At 38.8% G+C, this 18,497-nt stretch overlaps 1 long non-coding RNA gene across 1 annotated transcript in view; it reads left to right on the forward strand.

The window, feature by feature from the left end:
• The window catches only part of LOC129638165 (uncharacterized), a 94,825-nt gene that overhangs the window by 27,789 nt on the left and 48,539 nt on the right, over nt 1-18,497 (forward strand). The gene's annotated exons all lie outside the window — the stretch shown is intronic.

Below are 18,497 nucleotides of genomic sequence, written 5' to 3' on the forward strand. Positions count from 1 at the left end.
ATGAATGTCCTTATAATAGCTGACAGATGACTTGCTGAGTATAAAAGCTTAGTGAGGTGATTGAGAATAGCATTAAGAGCTTCATTATTTTGTTTTCATTTACAGATACATGGAATCCAGAACAAAAATCTCCTCCCAAGGCTATTTTATTGCACAAATATGTTAATGTTTAGTCTGAGCTAATAACTTTTTTCTTTGATACTCTCAGTAACGGTATGTTCCCATATTTGGTGTTTTCATCTATGCCTTTAACCAGATATGGGATTTTTCCTTTTTTTCTAGTAATATGTTCTTGGAATTAAAGATGAAGATGGATTTGGGCAACAAGTTAGAGGTTTTTTGTTAATATGAATAGTATTGTCCATTGTGTGCTGATTCTTTTTTATAAAAGATCTTTTTTTCTTAATTTTTAAGCACCGTTCAAAAAAATATCTACACCATTTAAAAGAGAATTTCAGCATCCCCCACTGCGTTGTAGTTTTTCTTTTCCTGAAAATAGATCCACAAATGTCATAAATTAGTCTGCAGATTTTACGTTATTATGCTTCTTCCTTCAAAAAATATGCAGGAAAGTGATTATATGTGGTGTTCAACTCAAGGCTGATGAGTTGGTTGTAATTATCAAGGCAGACATAATGAGATGAAAACAACTCTTTCTCGAGGGTCTCCAAGGAGTTTTCAGTCACTATCATAACCTGTCATGCTGGGTTAACTGTTTTCTGCCCAAGTAGATGTCAACACAATTAATTTCACAGTTTCCTCGGCTGATATGGTTAGGGGTCATTTGCTCATCTAGGCAAGAAGACCCCCATATGTTAAGGGTGGAATTGATTTCTGGGTTTTTCATAGGCAGATAAAACAATAAGAAAAATAGGCACTTATTTGTATTTATACAAAACTAGATGTCATTTTCTCTCTTTTTATGTCCTTAGATACACAGTTGTGGTGATTTTCCTTTGCCATTTGACATGTATTCCATCATTCAGTCACTCAACAAATATTTATCAAGTGCCAGCATTCTACAAAGCCTCTTGCCAAGCTGTGAGGTTATGGGGAGAGTAAAGCAAAAAACCCCTTGTGAAGTTGGCAGTCCATCTGGGGAGAGAGACATTATTTAAATAATTATACCAATATATCTAATTAACAGAAAAATGTGAAAGACAACTAGATAATTCACATGGCCTTTGTAACTCATTCTTTAGTCCAGATATAATAAATGTTTGCCATGGAAGAGTATTCATTAGAACTTTGCACAATGATGGAAATATTCTGCATCTGTGTTTTCCAGTACTTCGACACTAGCCATATTTAACTTACTGAGAACTTAAAATGTAGGTGATGTGACTTAGAAATAGAGTTTTTAATTTTCTTTAATTTTAGTTAATTTACACGTAAATATAAACAGACACATGTGGCTACTGACTACCGTATTGGACAAATCTAGTCTAAAATGTACCATATTATTACCTGTATGTACTTTTGCCTTTGCAAATGTCACTTGCTAGTCCAAAAACAGGTCACAGCATGTGTACATTTGATTTATCATTTACTCCATGAACTATAAGGAACACTTTCAAAGACCAAGAGAATCCATGAGGGAATGACTGTGTTTTTGCATATTTGATAAGAAATGATAAAATAATGCCCTTGATCTTAATGTGTGAGTAGACTACAAATTCACTTTTAATTTGTGTATTGAATCCTGTACCCGGTGAAGATATTTCCTCAAGTCCAATTTTTTACTTGTTATTCTTACTCTATGAATCACTGAGATTGTATATTAATTTAATTGATTAATATGATTTATTACCATAAATCTCCTTTAGCTTATGCTGCCACTAAGTAAAAGCAGCAAACGTATTTTCACCCAGAATTGTATTCAACATCATTCCACTGTAACCAATTTCTCATGCTCATTTCGCAGTGTATATGTATTTCTTAATGATGGGAATTGAAAAAGAGAAAAGGAACTGGGGCAGGGGATGTGGAGAAGGATGCAAAGAGGAAGAGGAAGGGAAAAGCAAGGATGGGGGAGAGATAGGGAGAACCAAAAAATTAAAACAACCCGAAGAAGGTAGCCTTTGGCCATGCATACAGCTATAATCATTAAAGTTGCCGTCACATTTTATTCCCTTAGCATTTTTATTACTCTCCAGATTCCTTGTCCCTGCAGTTTTGTAGTATAAAGAATAATCGAGTGATTTTGGTCCCTACGTTCCTCAGCTGCTTCTTGTTTGTTTCTCATTCTGTTTCTTGCCAAAGAAGGAAAAATGAGCCAAACAATTTTCTGCTCCTTCTCCTTTCTGGTTGATATCCGGGACCTTTTAATTCAGTGCCTTGTATGAAACCCCCTGCTGGCCATCTGTGAGACATGTTTGTGTCACCTCTCCACTTGGGGTTCATGCCTTCATACTGTCTTGCCATCTGTATTTTTTTATTGATGAGGGTAGAGCAAAGAAAAAATATTTCTCTATCAATTTCTACTGAAGATTGAGTGTTCTGGGTCATGGTTTGGGTTAAGTAAGCTTGTGGGGGTGGGGAAGAATATATGTTGTTGAAACTATTTTAGACTATTTGCTCAAGTCCATTGAAGAAGAAAATACACTTTATGAATGCATTTCAGCTTCTATAAATTCATATATTCTTTCAGTTAATATGAATCGAGTGCATACTTTCCACTGGTTTTCCTAGATTCTGATGATATAAGGAAAGAGACACGACTGAATGACTGAACTCAACTGAACTGAAGGAAAGAGAAAGATTGAGAGCAAGACACACAAAGAAAATGATAAATGGAACTTAAGGTTTTGTCAGGCAGTGGGGCTAGAAAGAAAATCAATATGTAAACAAGGAACAAAAGAAAACTTTATAGAGATAAAGGATGTAAAATAAATGCAGAGCCATATGATGTTAACTGGACATGGGGAGGATTCCTTTAAAGAGGATGGTCATGGAAGGTCTTGTGAAAATAGGGACATCTGACCTGAGACTTGGGTGATAGAGGGAGCCTGCTGTGGGAATAGCTTTCCAAGGAACATAAAGGCAAAGGATCCTGAGATGAATGGGACTCTGATGTTTCAGGTTCTCAGATGTAGAAGAATACAAATAGATCCAGTAGGCTGAAGCAACATGAAGGAAAGGAAGAGGAGTGGGTGTGAAGAGGTTATAGATACTTAAGTGTCTCTAGATGCTCAACCACCTAGATTGTCATTTTGCCTGTGTTACGGGTTATCAATTAATTAATAGACCATACAGCTCCTTAAATTCCTTTAGATATTATAAGGTCATAATATTATTTCAGTTTTATTGTTGAAACATAGGCCAGAGGTATTTCCTCTAATTGTTTAATGTCAGTTTTAAGGAGGAAATTCATGTTGGTTTTCAGATGTCACAGATCATTTTGAGGCCTTAAGGAGAAAATAGTTAAGAAACACCTGCAGAATGCTTAAAAGTATTCTTTAAGACCATAGAATCTACTTATCAACAGATGAATGGATGAAGAAGATGTGGTACATCTATACAATGGAATATTGTTGCTGTTTAGGCACCAAGGCATGTCCAACTCTTTGCAACCCTATGGGCTATCTGTAACCCGCCAGGCTCCTGTCCATGGGATTTTCCAGGCAAGAATTCTGGAGTGGGTTGGATTTCCTTCTTCAGGGGATATTCCTGACCCAGGGATCAAACCTGCATCTCAAGTCTGCTGCATTGCAGGCTGATTCTTTACCCCTGAGCTACCTGGGAAGCCCTACAATGGAGTATTATTCAGCCATAAAAATGAATGAAATTTGCAGCAACATGGATGGACCTCGAGATTATCATACTAAGTGGAGTAAGCTAGACAGAGAAAGAAAGACAGAGAAAGACATAGACGTATATGCACGTGCACACACACACACACACATATTAGGTTGGCAAAAAAGTTCATCAGTTTTCTTAGTAACATCTTACAGAAAAACCCAAAGGAACTTTTTGGCCAACCCAATAGATATTTTACATTGTGCTGTGCTGAGTCACTCCGTCATGTCTGACTCTTTGCAACACCATAGACTCTAGTCCTTTGTCCATGGAATTTTTCAGGCAAGAACACTGAAGTGGGTTGTCATCTCGTCTTCCAGAGGATCTTCCTGACTCAGGGATCGAACTCCTGTCTCCTGCATCTCCTGCATTGGCAGGTGGATTCTTTACCTCTGTGCCACCTGGAAAACATTACTGAGTCACTTTGCTGTACACTTGAAACTAATACAGCATTGCTAATCAACTGTATTTCAATAAAAAAAAAATTTAAAGCCCTGCAGGATACTTAAAAGTGTTCTTTAAAACCCTGGAGTCGGATAAATAGGGATGAAAAAGTTGAACTTACACTGTTGTCTCTTCCTCATTAGTGGTAAGGGAGGATGAAAGGATCTGTATTTCCAAGTCATGCTAAAGACAGAGCACTTGCAAATAAGAGCCAGCAGAAGAAGGGAAGCATTACAGTGGGACATAAAGAAACTATATAGAAATGCTCTATTTTCCATTTAGTACCTCCTTTAATTGGTCTAGAATCTTATATCTGTGTGTTTTGAAGTGTATCTCAGGAATGAGGCATATATTCCCCCATTTTCATAGCTCAGAGTCCTTATTAGTGTAAAATAAAGTTATACTAACCTGGTTTCCAATTTTCTCAAAACACTAAATTTAATTCCATATGTATGCATTAATGTACAATATTTGTTTTTCACTTTCTGACTTACTTCACTCCGTATGACAGTCTCTAAGTGCATCCACATCTTTGCAAATGGCACAATTCCATTCCTATTTGTGCCTGAGTAATATTCCATTGTACCACTTTTTCTTTACCCATTCCTCTGTTGATGGTCATTTAGGTTGCTTTCATATCTTGGCTGTCATAAATAGTGCTGCAATAAACATTGAGGTGCATGTGTATTTTGGAATTATGGTTTTCCCTGGGTGAAAAGAGAGAATATATGTGTATGTATAGTTGTTTTACTTCACTGTACAGCAGAAACTAATACAACATTGTAAAGCAACTATACTCCAATAAATTCAAACAAACAAACACTGAATTTGAAAAGACTAAAAATAGTAAAAAAAAAAAAAAAAAAAAGGTAGATGATAGTAACAGAAAAAGAAAAGATAAACATGAAACATGAAGCAGGACCTGGACCTGTTAGTCCTGTTTACTATTAAAATAATTTCTGGCACATAGAAGATGCTCAGGAAATATTTGCCAAGAATGATAGAAGATGTAGGTGGGAAATGAGTATTCTGCAGTTAAAACTAGAGCAAGTAAAAGAGCTTAATCCTTACTGCCTTGAAATTCCTATTGGAAAGGTTGTAATTAGCGAATTACCATCTCATTGACAAAATAAGGCAGTGGGCATTTATTTTTCCATCTCCTCCTTTGTATTACAGATTGACAGTGAAGATCAATGTTGTTTTGGCTCATCAACAGGAGGCTTTGTTTTAACTGGTTTAGTCACTGGCAATCTTTTGGAGTCCTTTCTTGTGATCTAAGTATTTAGTAGGTCTCCATGTCTATAAGTACATTCTTGTGTTGGATTTGAGTTGCTATAAGGCTTATTATTCAAAAATCTTCTACTATTTTCCTTCTCTGAGAAGAGTAAGTCCTCTAGAGTATATTCATGTTACCTGAGGCATTAGGATGAGATGCATCAATGTATTCATGCTATTTTTGATAGGTACTTAACAATGACCAGATCCTTTGGCAGATGTCAAGGCTTACAGCAAACTTAAGACCAAGCCTCCAGTAGTTTAAAGAGTTTTAAAGGAAAAATGCACAATGGTGAAGTGATACAAAGTGATGAAGGCACAATGAATGAAGTCTGTGGATGATGCAAAGAGAGAAGGAATGATTCATTCTCCTTAGACAGATTCAGAAAGACTTCCTAGAACTGAAGCTTGAGAAGCACTGGGGAGGCAAACAGAAAGATGATATTCCAAGCTGAGGAAAGTAGGTTTGATCAAAGACTTGGAGGCATGCAATGAGGTGTGTTTCTTGACCTGCAATTAATGACAAGGTCATCCCTTGTCAGTGCAATGAGAAATGAAATCACAGATGTTGTCCAAGCCAGACAGTGAATATGATACTAAAGTTACAGACTGCTTTTCACCCTATGCTGTAGTCCATGGAAAATCATTAAAGAATTTTAAACAGGAGAATGCAATGACATTGTGTTCATTTTATATTTTTTAAAAACCATTTTGATAAATGGGAATATGGCAATACTCAAAATTGTAATTCTTTTTTAAAAACTATTCTTTCATCACTCAAAATTAAGAATCTACTATGAATCAGCTTTTGAATATATGCTGGATGTAGGGAGATGAACAATGAATAAATATTCACAGTAGGGCACGCTGTGACTTTCAAAGGCAATGATGAAAATAAATTACATTTTCAAATAAAGGGTCAGTGAATAATTATTCACCCCTAAGTATTCTTTCTAAATATAGCCTCCTGTCCCCACTGAGAAGTCCTCCCCTGGGGTTACTACCACTGAGTATAATTAGGCCACCTGTATATGTGCTTGAGGATTATGTGTTGAACAAATCTTTCCATTGGGTAGGATTGGTATCACATGGTGGTCAATTTCTACATCAAATCTGTGTAACTCTCTAATGGGAACTCAGTTTGGAACATGTATGTAAATATTTGGTGTAACCATATCCTCTTACTTGTAATCCCCGTATCCTGTGGAAGCATGGGGCACATTGGCCATATTTTCGTCACACTTCTCATGAGTTGTGAACACTTGATGTATGAGATAAAAGAGTCCTTATCCTCTCACATAGTGGTTCTTAGCTATGCATGCACATCAGAATTGGGGGAAAACCTTTTTAAAACTGTGCATGTATGGGTGCCAGCTAAGAGATGAAAATCTCTAATCTCAGAGTAGGGGTAGGACCCTGAAGAATTTGTAGTGTTAAAAGCTCCCCCAGCAGATTCTTACACATTCATCTACTTGAAAAACCACTCATTCTAATCAGATATCCCAAAGCATAGATTTTAAAAACTAAGGCTAGAAGCCCTATCTCTGGAGGCCCAGCCCTGGGTACTTCCCATGAAATGCACCTCTTCTTATGTCTCCCCAGCCAGACCTGGACCTGAAGTCAAGATGCCTGTGTTTGCATTGCTTTAATCTTTAGCCTCAGTGTACCAGTCAGCTCCTGCTGCTGTAACAAAATACTGTAGTCTGCATGTTTAAACAGTAGACATTTATTTCTCACAGTTTTGAGGCTGGAAGTCTGAGATCAGGGTGCTAGTGTGATTGGGTTATTTAGCTCTCTTCCTTGGCTGACAGATGGCTCCCTTCTTACTATGTCCTCACCACCAAGAAGGAAAAGGAGAGAGAGAAAAAGAAAGAAAGGAGAAAGAGGAAGAGAGAAAGCTCTCTGGTTTCTTCTTTATTTACTGATTATTTATTTGTTTAGCTTCTCTGGGTTTTCTTTCCTATGCGTATGCCTTCTCTAGTCCCAGCGATCAGAGACTACTCTGTAGTTGGCACGCAGGTTTCTCATCGTGGGGGCTTCTCTTGTTGCAGAGCGTGGGCTCTAGGTGCACAGGCTTTAGTGGTGAGTGGAATCTCCTGGGCCAAGGGATCAAACCCATGTCCCCTGCATTGGCAGGCAGATTCTAAACCACTCGGCCATCAGGGAAGTCCTGGTTTCTTCTGATAAGGGCACCAATACCATCATGAGGAGCCTACCCTCAAGACCTCATCTAAACCTATTTACCTCCCAAAGGCCCCACCTTCTGCTATCATTACACTGGGAGTCAGGGCTTCATCATATGATTTTTGCAAAAATGCAGACATTCAGTCCACTACACTAAGAGAGTGGGACTCAACCCTGGCTTCACATTAGAGTCACGTAGGAAGCTTTAAGCAAATATTGTTGCTCTGATTCTAGCCCATGAGATTCAAATTTAATATGTCTGCTAGGCCTACCTCCTCACCCTGCTGGTGACTCAACTTTACTTACAACCTTGGTTTTCTCATCTAAACAATGGGAATGGCATTCCTAGCACGGTTCAAGGTGACATGAGATGACAGATATCAGAAGGCTTGGTTATCCCTCAAGTACTATAAAAGTACAATTTTCTGCCTTAATTAGCTGTCTTTCTTTGTTAAGAAGCTTGACATGAAATCAGTATTTTAAATTTCGTATGGCAGAGCTTTTATGGCCCAGGTTTTCTGCTAGCTGCTACTCTGATGATATCAGGAAAGAATCTCCCAAGAGAACATGGAACCGGGGTCACAAGTTCTAATACCCACTGGGCCAGGGCAGAGCTTGTAAACGAAGAAGGAATGAGCTGACAGTGAGGAAAATCATTCAGTGCTTGGAGCCACTTTTGACGGAGACCTCGCAGAGAGAAATGTCTCCCTGCTCTTGGAAAAGTAATAGTGCATACATGGCGACAAGTGGCAGCTGGCATTAGCTGCCCAGGGCTGCAGAAACTAGAGCGTGAACACCATCCGAAGGGGGCAGAACACCATCTGAAGGAGGCAGCTGTCTGTACTCAGCCCAGCATTGCCAGATGTCCCATCCCCTCCCGCCCAGGGAATCCCAAATGTATGTTCTCAGGTAAAAGCTCTCGATATTTAAGTGTTAATAACTAATTAAAATCACAACACACACACACACACACTGAGTAAGCATTTCACAGGCTAACATTGCCTGGTATAAACAAACACATTTGTGTCTGAATTTTGCCCTTGTGCCCCAGGTGGCCTGCCCACCACTGGTTGATGACCATCCCTCTGATTATTCCCTCTGGAATCCATCTCTTCCATCTACTGAATCACTGTTTTTTGTTTTTGTTTTTGTTTTCGCATATATTGTTTACCAACTAAATGCATCTCTGTGCGGGCATCCAGTTGGCAATCTCTGGCATGGATCCTTGTTTCCTTTCACTCAATTTTCTGGCATTCATTGCTATGGATTATATTCATTCATGTAATCAATATTTACTGAGTTAGATGGTACTGTGATAGATAATAATGATACAACATTCAGTAAGACAGCGTCCCTGCCTAACGGAGCTTCCAGTCTAGTCTAGGATGTTTGCCCAGGGCAGTGACTGAGGTCGGAAAGGACAGGACAGGAATATGAGGCAAAGAGACCTAACCTAGCCTCCTCTAGCATGCCTGTTGCTTCTAGTTCTTTTTATGAATAAAAGAAAATATCCTCCCTTTTTTTTTAACCTGCCTTTTCTTTCCCTTATTTTTTTAAACAGTTAGCCAAGGCATTGAGCCCACTGTGTAAAGAATACCTAAACTTTGATTCTTTTGAGGCTTAAGAGATATGATGCCCAGAAGGTCAGGGTATAAAACTAGAAGTCTTACCACCCAGTGTCATGCCAATAACTAATATTATCAACGTTGTATTTAAAATGCGAGCTGTGTGATAGCTGTATTCAGCCAGGGGGAAAAGACCCGGATGCATTTGGTTCAGATGGGCAACCTGGGCTTTGGGCACTCAGTGATGCCAAGTGACTCACCCGGGGGACCGTCTCTTGTAGCAGGTTTCTCTCCAGGGATGTGTATCCCCAGCCCTGAGATGGTTATCTGTGAATAGAAAGAAAAACAAGTTGTGAAAGTCGGCCACGCGCATCACCGATAAACATGAAAATTTCATTGGCGAGCACCCTCCTTTCCCTGCCAAAGTGACCTTGGTTGGCGCAAAGATGACAGAGTGCTTCCCTGCCCAGGTCTGACAGCATTGCTATCACAGCACGCTTGACAAATCGTTCACATTAAATCGGGGGGCACTTTCGGCAGCGCCGACGTCCCCTCTCCATCACTCCTGATTACCACACAAACGTCAACCGTGGCACCAAGCACATTTGTCAGAGGGAGTAAAAAGCAGTTGTTAGTAAGAGTGCTACCTGTCATACTAATGGACTAGAGCTTGTTGCTTTGTGTCTCACCGGAGCTGCAGATTTGCAAAAAAACAAAACATAATTTTTTTGGAGGGTTGGCCTGTTTCTTGAAAATGCTTTGTGCTTAGGCAGAAAGAGGTGTTGAAAGCTTGTCAGATGGGACACCTGAATGTCTTCTCCTGGAAGGAGAAATAGATTCTAATTTTTTTAGTGACTTGGCTGTTCCATGAGCACTGCCATTTCTCTGTGGTCAAATAGACAGTAGCAAGTGTTTCAGTTGAGAAAATTCACATCCTCTGTGCTGATTAAATTAGTACACAACAACAAAATGAATGAAATACTTGTTTTTTGTTATTGAGGAGTAAACATTCTAACCTTGCCTTTAAATTACGGGAAATTATTTGAAGGAGATGAAGGATGAATCTGCGTCTATCATCTTGTCCTTTAAGGTGTAGATGTTGCATTTTGCATAAAGCATCAAACATTACTCATGGTCCAGCCATAACAACCCTTCAAGGTAGGCTAGTCATGCCCTGTTACTCCCATTTGAGAGATGACAGAACTGAGAATCAGAAAGGTACTATTGCCCGGGGTTACACAAGTTGAGTGTCATTTCTTTGACTCTAGTCCACAGTATCATTACTATTTGGATATACAATAGACAATATGCACTTGTTGAAATGATTCTGTGTCGATCTATATTTTTGTTGTTAAGTTGCTCAGTACTGCCTGACTCTTTGTGACCCCGTGGACTGCAGCACACCAGGCCTCCCTGTCCTTCACTATTTCCTGGAGCTTGCTCAAACTCATGTCCTTGGAGACGATGATGCCATCCAGTCATCTCATCCTCTGTCGTCCCCTTCTCCTCCTGCCTTCAATCTTTCCCAGCATCAGGGTCTTTTCCAATGAGTCAGTTCTCTGCATCACATGGACAGAGTATTGGAGCTTTAGCTTTAGCATCAGTCCTTCCAATGAATATTCAGTGTTGATTTCCTTTTGGATTGACTGGTTGGATCTCCTTGCAGTCCAAGGGACCCTCAAGAGTCTTCTCCAACACCACAGTTCGAAGGCATCAATTCTTCAGCACTCAACCTTCTTTATGGTCCAACTCTCACAACTATATATGACTACTGGAACAACCATAGCTTTGACTGGACGGACTTTTGTTGGCAAAGTAATGTCTCTGCTTTTTAATACGCTGTCTAGGTTGTCATAGCTTTTCTTCTAAGGAGCAAGCGTCTTTTAATTTCATGGCTGCAGTCACCATCTGCAGTGATTTTGGAGCTTAAGAAAATAAAGTCTCTCACTGTTTCCATTGTTTCCCCATATGAATGCCATGAAGCGATGGGACCAGATGCCATGATTTTAGCTTTTTGAATGTTAAGTTTTAAGCCAGCTTTTTCACTCTCCTCTTTCCCCTTCATCAAGAGGCTCTTTAGTTCCTCTTCACTTTCTGCCATAAGGGTGGTGTCATCTGAATATCTGAGGTTATTGATATTTCTCCTGGAAATCTTGATTCCAGCTTGTGCTTCCTCCAGCCCAGGATTTTGCATAATGTACTCTGTATATAAGTTAAATAAGCAGGATGACAATATACAGCCTTGACACACTCCTTTCCCTTTATGAACCAGTCTGTTTTTCCATGTTAGGTTCTAACTGTTGCTTCTTGAGCTATATACAGGTTTCTCAGGAGGCAGATAAGGAGGTCTGATATTCCCATCTCTTTAAGAATATTGTATGATTCTATATTATAGCTCTGTTTCCAAGTCATTCTTCTCTTCCCCCAAGCCCTCTTTTACTAGTCAGCTTGTATTTGATTTCTGTTTTCTTTCTTGTCTGAAAAATCAAAATATTTATTTAAAATTTCTTTTTCTTAGAAAACTGGGGAAAGAAAAGTAAAAGAAAACAAAATAGTTTAGAAACTTTTGTCTGACTGTATTTTATAACAGAATCAATTACCCTAGATTCTAGTTTGAGAGAATGAACTTGTTACACTAAAAACAAACAGGACTGTCACGTTAGAATCCAAGAACTGTTGCTTCTCTGTCTATTATAGGCCAATGAGTGGCCCCTTTTGGCTTTTGTGCATTCTGTCTTCTAAGTGATGCAACGAGGCTGGAGTGATGAAACAGAAGGGCAAAGTTGAATAAAGTATCACTGGTTAAGTGTTTCATTTTCTTCTCATTTTGTTTTAGAAGTCTTAAATTAATGTTTCTAGATGTTTGTGCTGGTTCATCTCCATTGGACAGCTTAGTTACTATCAATGTTCTTTTCATAGGAAAATATGTGATCTTTAATTAGCTTTTCATTACAACCTTCTCAGATCTCTGAACCAGGAAATCTCAAAGTATTAAACCCACTCTGATTCATAAGAAGACAGTCCCTCATAAATCTATTCAGTCATCAGGTACTATTCCACATTTATGATGTGCTCAATCCTGGACTAAGCCCTGAGAATACCAAGACGAATGTGGGCCTCCCACTGGCTTCATGTGAATTATTTTATGAGAAGAAATGTTCATCTGCTAACCTTCTTCCTAGTCCCCAAGGCTTTGCATTCCTGGATCCCAAGCATTCTCTCATTCTCACTGACTACTGCTAATCTTATAATGCTTCCTTTTTAGATCATAACGACCTTTAGCACATCAATATCAATATCTCTAATTTTTCTTTCTTTGGTAGTTGGTTTCCTTTCACACTGCAGTATACTAAGTAGATCAAAGAGGAGCATCCTTGGTTGACATAGGGGTCTAGCATTGCCTTGGTCTGCTGCTACTGCTGCTGCTGCTGCTAAGTTGCTTCAGTCGTGTCTGACTCTCTGCGACCCCATAGACAGCAGCCCACCAGGCTCCTCTGTCCATGGGATTTTCCAGGCAAGAGTACTGGAGTGGGGTGCCATTGCCTTCTCTGTTCCTTGGTCTAGAAGCCTGGATTAAGTCCTGCTGGGAGAAGATAAGAAAGCCCAGGTCTTGGATTGCATCCAGGGTTGCATCCAGGTAGTGCCATGAAAGAAGGCGACCTTCAGCTGAGAGCCCCTCCGCCTCGCTTTGACATGTGCCTGCTTGAGCAATATTGTTGCTCGGGTTGACCATGCCACAAGGAAGGGAGAATCTTGCCAAGAAGGTCTAGAGGAGGAAAGTCTAGTTTAAGGATATTTAACATATAGATTGAATGATAACAATTTCTATTTTGTATCATGTTCCAGATGCTCTGAAGCAATTTAATACACATTTACTTCAGCTGATCAATATTTCCATGCCATGAATTTGTCCCAGTGTTTATTTTATTTTACAAATAAAATATGAAGTCATAGTGTCATATCCAAGGTCAGAATTATCAAACTATTACTGAAGCCAAAACTGGAGCACAAATTCTCCAAGTCCAGCCCTGCGGACTTCTTTGGAATACCACCCAAACAGCTCGGAGCAGCTCAGCACCTTCCTCAATAGAGGCGTATGTTTTCATCATCTACTGCTTTCTACTTCTGCTACCTCCATCATCAAGCTTATAAAGCGCATTTCTACCTGTATCCAAGTTTCATCAAGACACACATTTCCATGCAAATGGACACCCATGCCCCCAAAAGATAGGTAGAAGGTAGCATTTATTTAATTTTACTAAGATACCTCGCCTTATCTCCTTTATATCAAGATATACTGCATGCTATTTTTTAAAGGCTAGGGAATCTGGCCCTGTGTTCATTTCCATGGCTACACACCCAGTCATCCAACACTGGCTTAGCAGCATATGATATATTCAATACATTTTAAACACTGCTGCATTTAAAAATAGCTTTAAAAGGTTGTAAATGTCAATTTGAGATTTGAAATATGTCAGATAGCTGTCATTTTTACACCCTTCATTAATTTCAATTGGACTCAGTGAATTGTATTTGACAAAGTGTTATCATACATTGACTGTAAGCGTGCTACATTTGTGTAGCACAGCCCTGACGTACGGAATGTTTTGAGGGGAACTTGAATACGTGACTTCTCTTTGACCTCCTCCATGACATAAGACCATCAAATGACAAGTGTGGCAGCATTCAACTCTCAGGTTTTCCAAATGGTGGCATTTGGAAAAACTTCAAGAGACTTGTTCAGAGAAGGAAATGTCCACTGGAGGGTTTCCAATAACAAAAATAGACCACATTTGCTCCAGGTGCAAAATGGCAAAATTTGGACTACAGCTCAGGCAAATAGGTCATGAATAAAAATCCCTTTAGATCTGAGCAGGAGGAGACATGCATGGAAGAGTCAGACCTGGTTATAAAAATAATTTCATTATTAAAATTAATAGCAACTATCAGCGATTCAGTACTACATGAAGGGCATGATACAAAGAGCATAGTGCTTAAAACCCCAGGCTCTCGTGTGTCAGACTGTGCAAGTTCAAAGGCTGGCTTCACAACTTACTCTGTGACTTTGGGCAAGTCACTTGACATCTAGACGCCTTTGCTAATTTGTAAAACCAAGATAATAACATTACTTACCTCACAGAGTTACATTGAGGATAATCTGAGTTCAGTGAAGGTTAGTTATTATTATTATATAGCAGGACCCCGTGAGGTGCTTGGCACATATTCATTTAATTCAGATATTACAAGCAGCATCACGAACTTACAAATGAAGAAACAAAGACTTCACCGGAGGCTTATTTTGTTCAGAGTTATCCACCTCAAAGGGGTCAGAGTCAGGGAGTCAGGGAACTGATAACATATTTTAGGTTAGTTTGTTCATCTCTAAAAGGCAGTAATTGAACTTGAAGGTCCCACCTACATCAACCATTATTGGAAGCAGTTGACACCCAGAGCCACCTCACTGTCACCCACTGAGAAAAATGAGTTCCATAAATCCTAGCGTCTGGATACAGAAAGCCAAGTTTATGTCCCTCCAGGACCGGGCAGTCAGTTTTAAAAACACAGGGCATCCTCTTTTCTCTCTTAAGAGAAAGAGACCTAGCAGAGAGCTCCCTTTTCTCTCTTAAGATAAGCTGGGCTTTAGTGCATGTATCGGTGTTAGTGTCATTTTTTTAACACAGCATTAAAGAAAATGTCAAAAAGTAAATAACCGGCTAAGTATATTCTCAAAATGCAGCTGTTGAATAAATTTTACCTAGAAGTTACTGATCTTCAACTGTGTATTGTTCTGAATAAAGAAAATTATTCACTTCTATTCACTTTTTCTTTTTCTTGGCTTTAGTGCAGGAAAAAAGTCACTTGAAAACCTACTAATATAAATTAGTTTATTTTTGGAAATTTCAGGAATCTTTCGAGATTACTGAGTCCAGAGTTCTCAGATTCCCGGTTCATCTGAGCATTCTTTCTTTTGTCTGGACAAATAAATAACATGATCACAGTTGGCTGGTAGGTCATCCTTCCTTTGAGATCCACCTAATATGCTTAAAAGTATGCCAGCTTTCAATAACCACAAAATAATATTGGACTTTTATGAGGAAGTTCTTAGTTTTTGGATATCAGTAATAATTCAAAAATGTATTTTGTGGGATAAGAAATAGCTGTCTGCCGGCAATTTCTGCCCCTGCGTGAGCTATTGTTTTATTTTAGATTAAATCCAATCCAGACATTTTGCATATGTGGAAACCTTCCCCCACAGAGAAAGTCATGGTCACCTTTCAAATCTTTAAGATCTTGCATTGAGGCGATGGTGATATAGGACAGGAACTCAGGCACTCACAGTTCTACGCTTTGGTTAGTTTCGATATATCATCCTTCCTCTCTTACTTGTTGTCAGGCGAGAGTAAAGTGGTATGGTCTGTTAACTCATACAAGAGAGAAAACATTAGTTTGCCTACATATTTGGAAAGTGGAAATGCTTTAAGATTGGATTCATAGGATTCACTTGTAGCTTGGATTCATAGGATTGGATTTGAGGATTCTAGGGAAAAAAAGAAGATTTTACAGTCCGTGGTTATGGTTTCCTGATTGTATGAGGAAGAGAGAAGCACATCCAAACCAAAGAGGGCCTGTGGGCCACCCTAAGAGATTTGATCTGTCACCGTGACCACGGAGGAGCAGGGAGGCTGGGGGATTGACACTGGTCACTTCCAGTGTCATGTAAGCCACATCCTGTCGTGGTCAGTTTCTTAAAGCTTCTCTGTCCTTAGCCCCCTTTCTCCTTTCATTTTCCCACAGAATAAGCTTAGCTCTCTTACCATATGTGAGCGGGTGATCTCGTTTATCTCTGTGCTTCCTCTTTACTGAAGGCTCCACCGACTGGAAGCAAATGCTGTCTTTATTCCACTGTGGGGGTTCACCATCCTTCATATTAGTTATTTTATGTAAACAAGGACTCTAAGAGGGAAATTATAATTTATGAGAACTGCATAGAGCTGCTGACCAATAATCATAAACATTCTAAACAACTTTATCTTGGTTCAGAACAAAACATGCGTTTTGTCACCTAATAAGGATTTTCATTATAACGTTTCTATTCAAGACTGCCCTATTACTATGAATAATATGGGTGGGTGATTTTTTTTTGTCCTGTATGTTTTTAAATATCTGCTCATTGCTATGATTCTTCCTTAAGGGTGAGAGGACAGTAACTATTATTAGGTGAGTTGACCTTTATCGAGTCTCACTGTTCAGGAAATTAACTGCCAGTGCCTTTTGAAGTCTGGGTGTTATAGTGGATTAGTTGTTCTTTGCTTTGTTTTGAACAAAGTGATGAGCAAGTTGTAGATCCCTGATCCTGAAATTGAAACCCCTTTGCTCATTTGGTCTCTTCTGTCAGGCATCATTTATTACCATTTTTGTTTCTGCAGAATCAAACAAAGTGATAGTTCTTTGATTGTGCTGTAATTTCAGAATATAATAGTTTTTCCAGTTGGTTTTCTATGGATTCCAACACTTGTGGGAAAAGGGATTCAGACTTGTGACATGGAAGATTTTTTTCTTTTAATCTTTAGTGTCATCAATGAATAAACATTCAGACTACCTTAATTATAATTCAGGAAGATAACAAATAGTCAGGTTTTTTCCCAGAGTTGCACATCACTGCAGAACAAAAAGAAAGGCAAGCAAAACTCCCCAGTTAGACTAAACCTTTATCCCCTTAATATTTTTTATGCTGGTGGAGGGAATAGAGAACAAAACCAGTTCTTTTTTTTTCCTCCGTTTCTCCTTTACTAACTTATTATTTTAAAATCTAGCTTCTTTATCCCTGGGTAGTATTTGAACAAAAGGCCATTAGGTAGAATCTTTGCTTCCAAATTTAAATGCTCATCTAGAGATAACCAGTGTAATCAGCTGAGTTTGCAAAGAATACACAATCATAAAATCATTTAATTAAATTCCATTAATGCTGTTTGTTTTGGTGCCCATTTGGGTATTAATAACACCGTTGCTGTTTTCAGTGCCAAAGGTTTACCACTTAATTATTATCTTCACTTATTGGAGATGTTAGCATTAATTTGTAGGGTTCCATAATCACACACGGGTTGTTGCTTCACCAGATATAACACACTTTCTAGAACTACAAGTCCCACAATCTGTGCTTGATCTAAAGATGAAGCCGTGGAAATCAAATGAAAACATTTGTTAACTTGTAAAAATGAAACTCAGAAAGGAAGAACAGTTATTCAGACTGTGAGTAAATTTGATGGGGTGTGAATGGATCACTTTATTGTGCTCTGTTTATAGCATCCTTGCCATTTTCTGAAATGGCAGCCCAGTGCTTTACATTGTCTTAATTAGATTAAGAATGGATTAGAGGAGCCAAATCTATTATTAAAATGGCAATTCTGCTGTGTGTTCCTGAAAACCCCCTTTTGGTTTTTAATTTCTTAAATTCCACTGATGCAAAATAGCAAATGCCTTACTTGTAATTATGAGCATGTATGCATTCATTTCAAAGGCAGGTAGGGTATTAGGAAAGTCAGATCTTTGGTTTGGGGAAAATATTTCTGAAGATATAAGGAAAGGAAGAAAGGGAGAGTGGGGAAGGAGGGCTGTGTTTCATTTAGCTATGATGGAAACATGGGGAAATAGTGTAATTATTTTCTTCCACTTTTGGCTAACTCAAACGTATAAAGGACAATGCACGACTGTATGTGCTGATACCTGTAATTTCTCCAGGCCCATTAGTTTTTCAGTTTACTGCCCCACCTGAAATGCTTGAGAATGCAGGTTTCTCATCCTTCTAACTTAGGGACGTTTGTTCTGTGAAAAACCTTCCAGAAAGATTACCTGGTTTCAAGTCTGCATATCTATCTCTTCTCCTTGTGCCTATACACATGAGACTCTCAGTTTATAATTTTCCTATGTAATCTGTTATAAACAGTATGCAGGTACTGTTTTGAACTTTGTTTGGAGCAGAGCTGCTGTGTTGGAAACTGTGGTGTTTTGTTTGTCCAGTAGGCACCCTAGTTTTCATTTGTTGTTGGGCTCCACCCTCTAAACTGTCACCGTGAGATGCTAATTTATTTTTTCCATATTTTCTCTCTATTTTAAAATTACTGTATAGTTACGTGATTAAATTTCATAGTATCTCTCTCACCACATACATACAAATGAATGCATGTAGAAACTAGTGAAATTTGAATATGGTCAGTGGTTTACTTTAATGAT

The sequence above is a fragment of the Bubalus kerabau genome, chromosome 1 (genome assembly GCF_029407905.1).
Source record: "Bubalus kerabau isolate K-KA32 ecotype Philippines breed swamp buffalo chromosome 1, PCC_UOA_SB_1v2, whole genome shotgun sequence".
Taxonomy (NCBI): domain Eukaryota; kingdom Metazoa; phylum Chordata; class Mammalia; order Artiodactyla; family Bovidae; genus Bubalus; species Bubalus kerabau.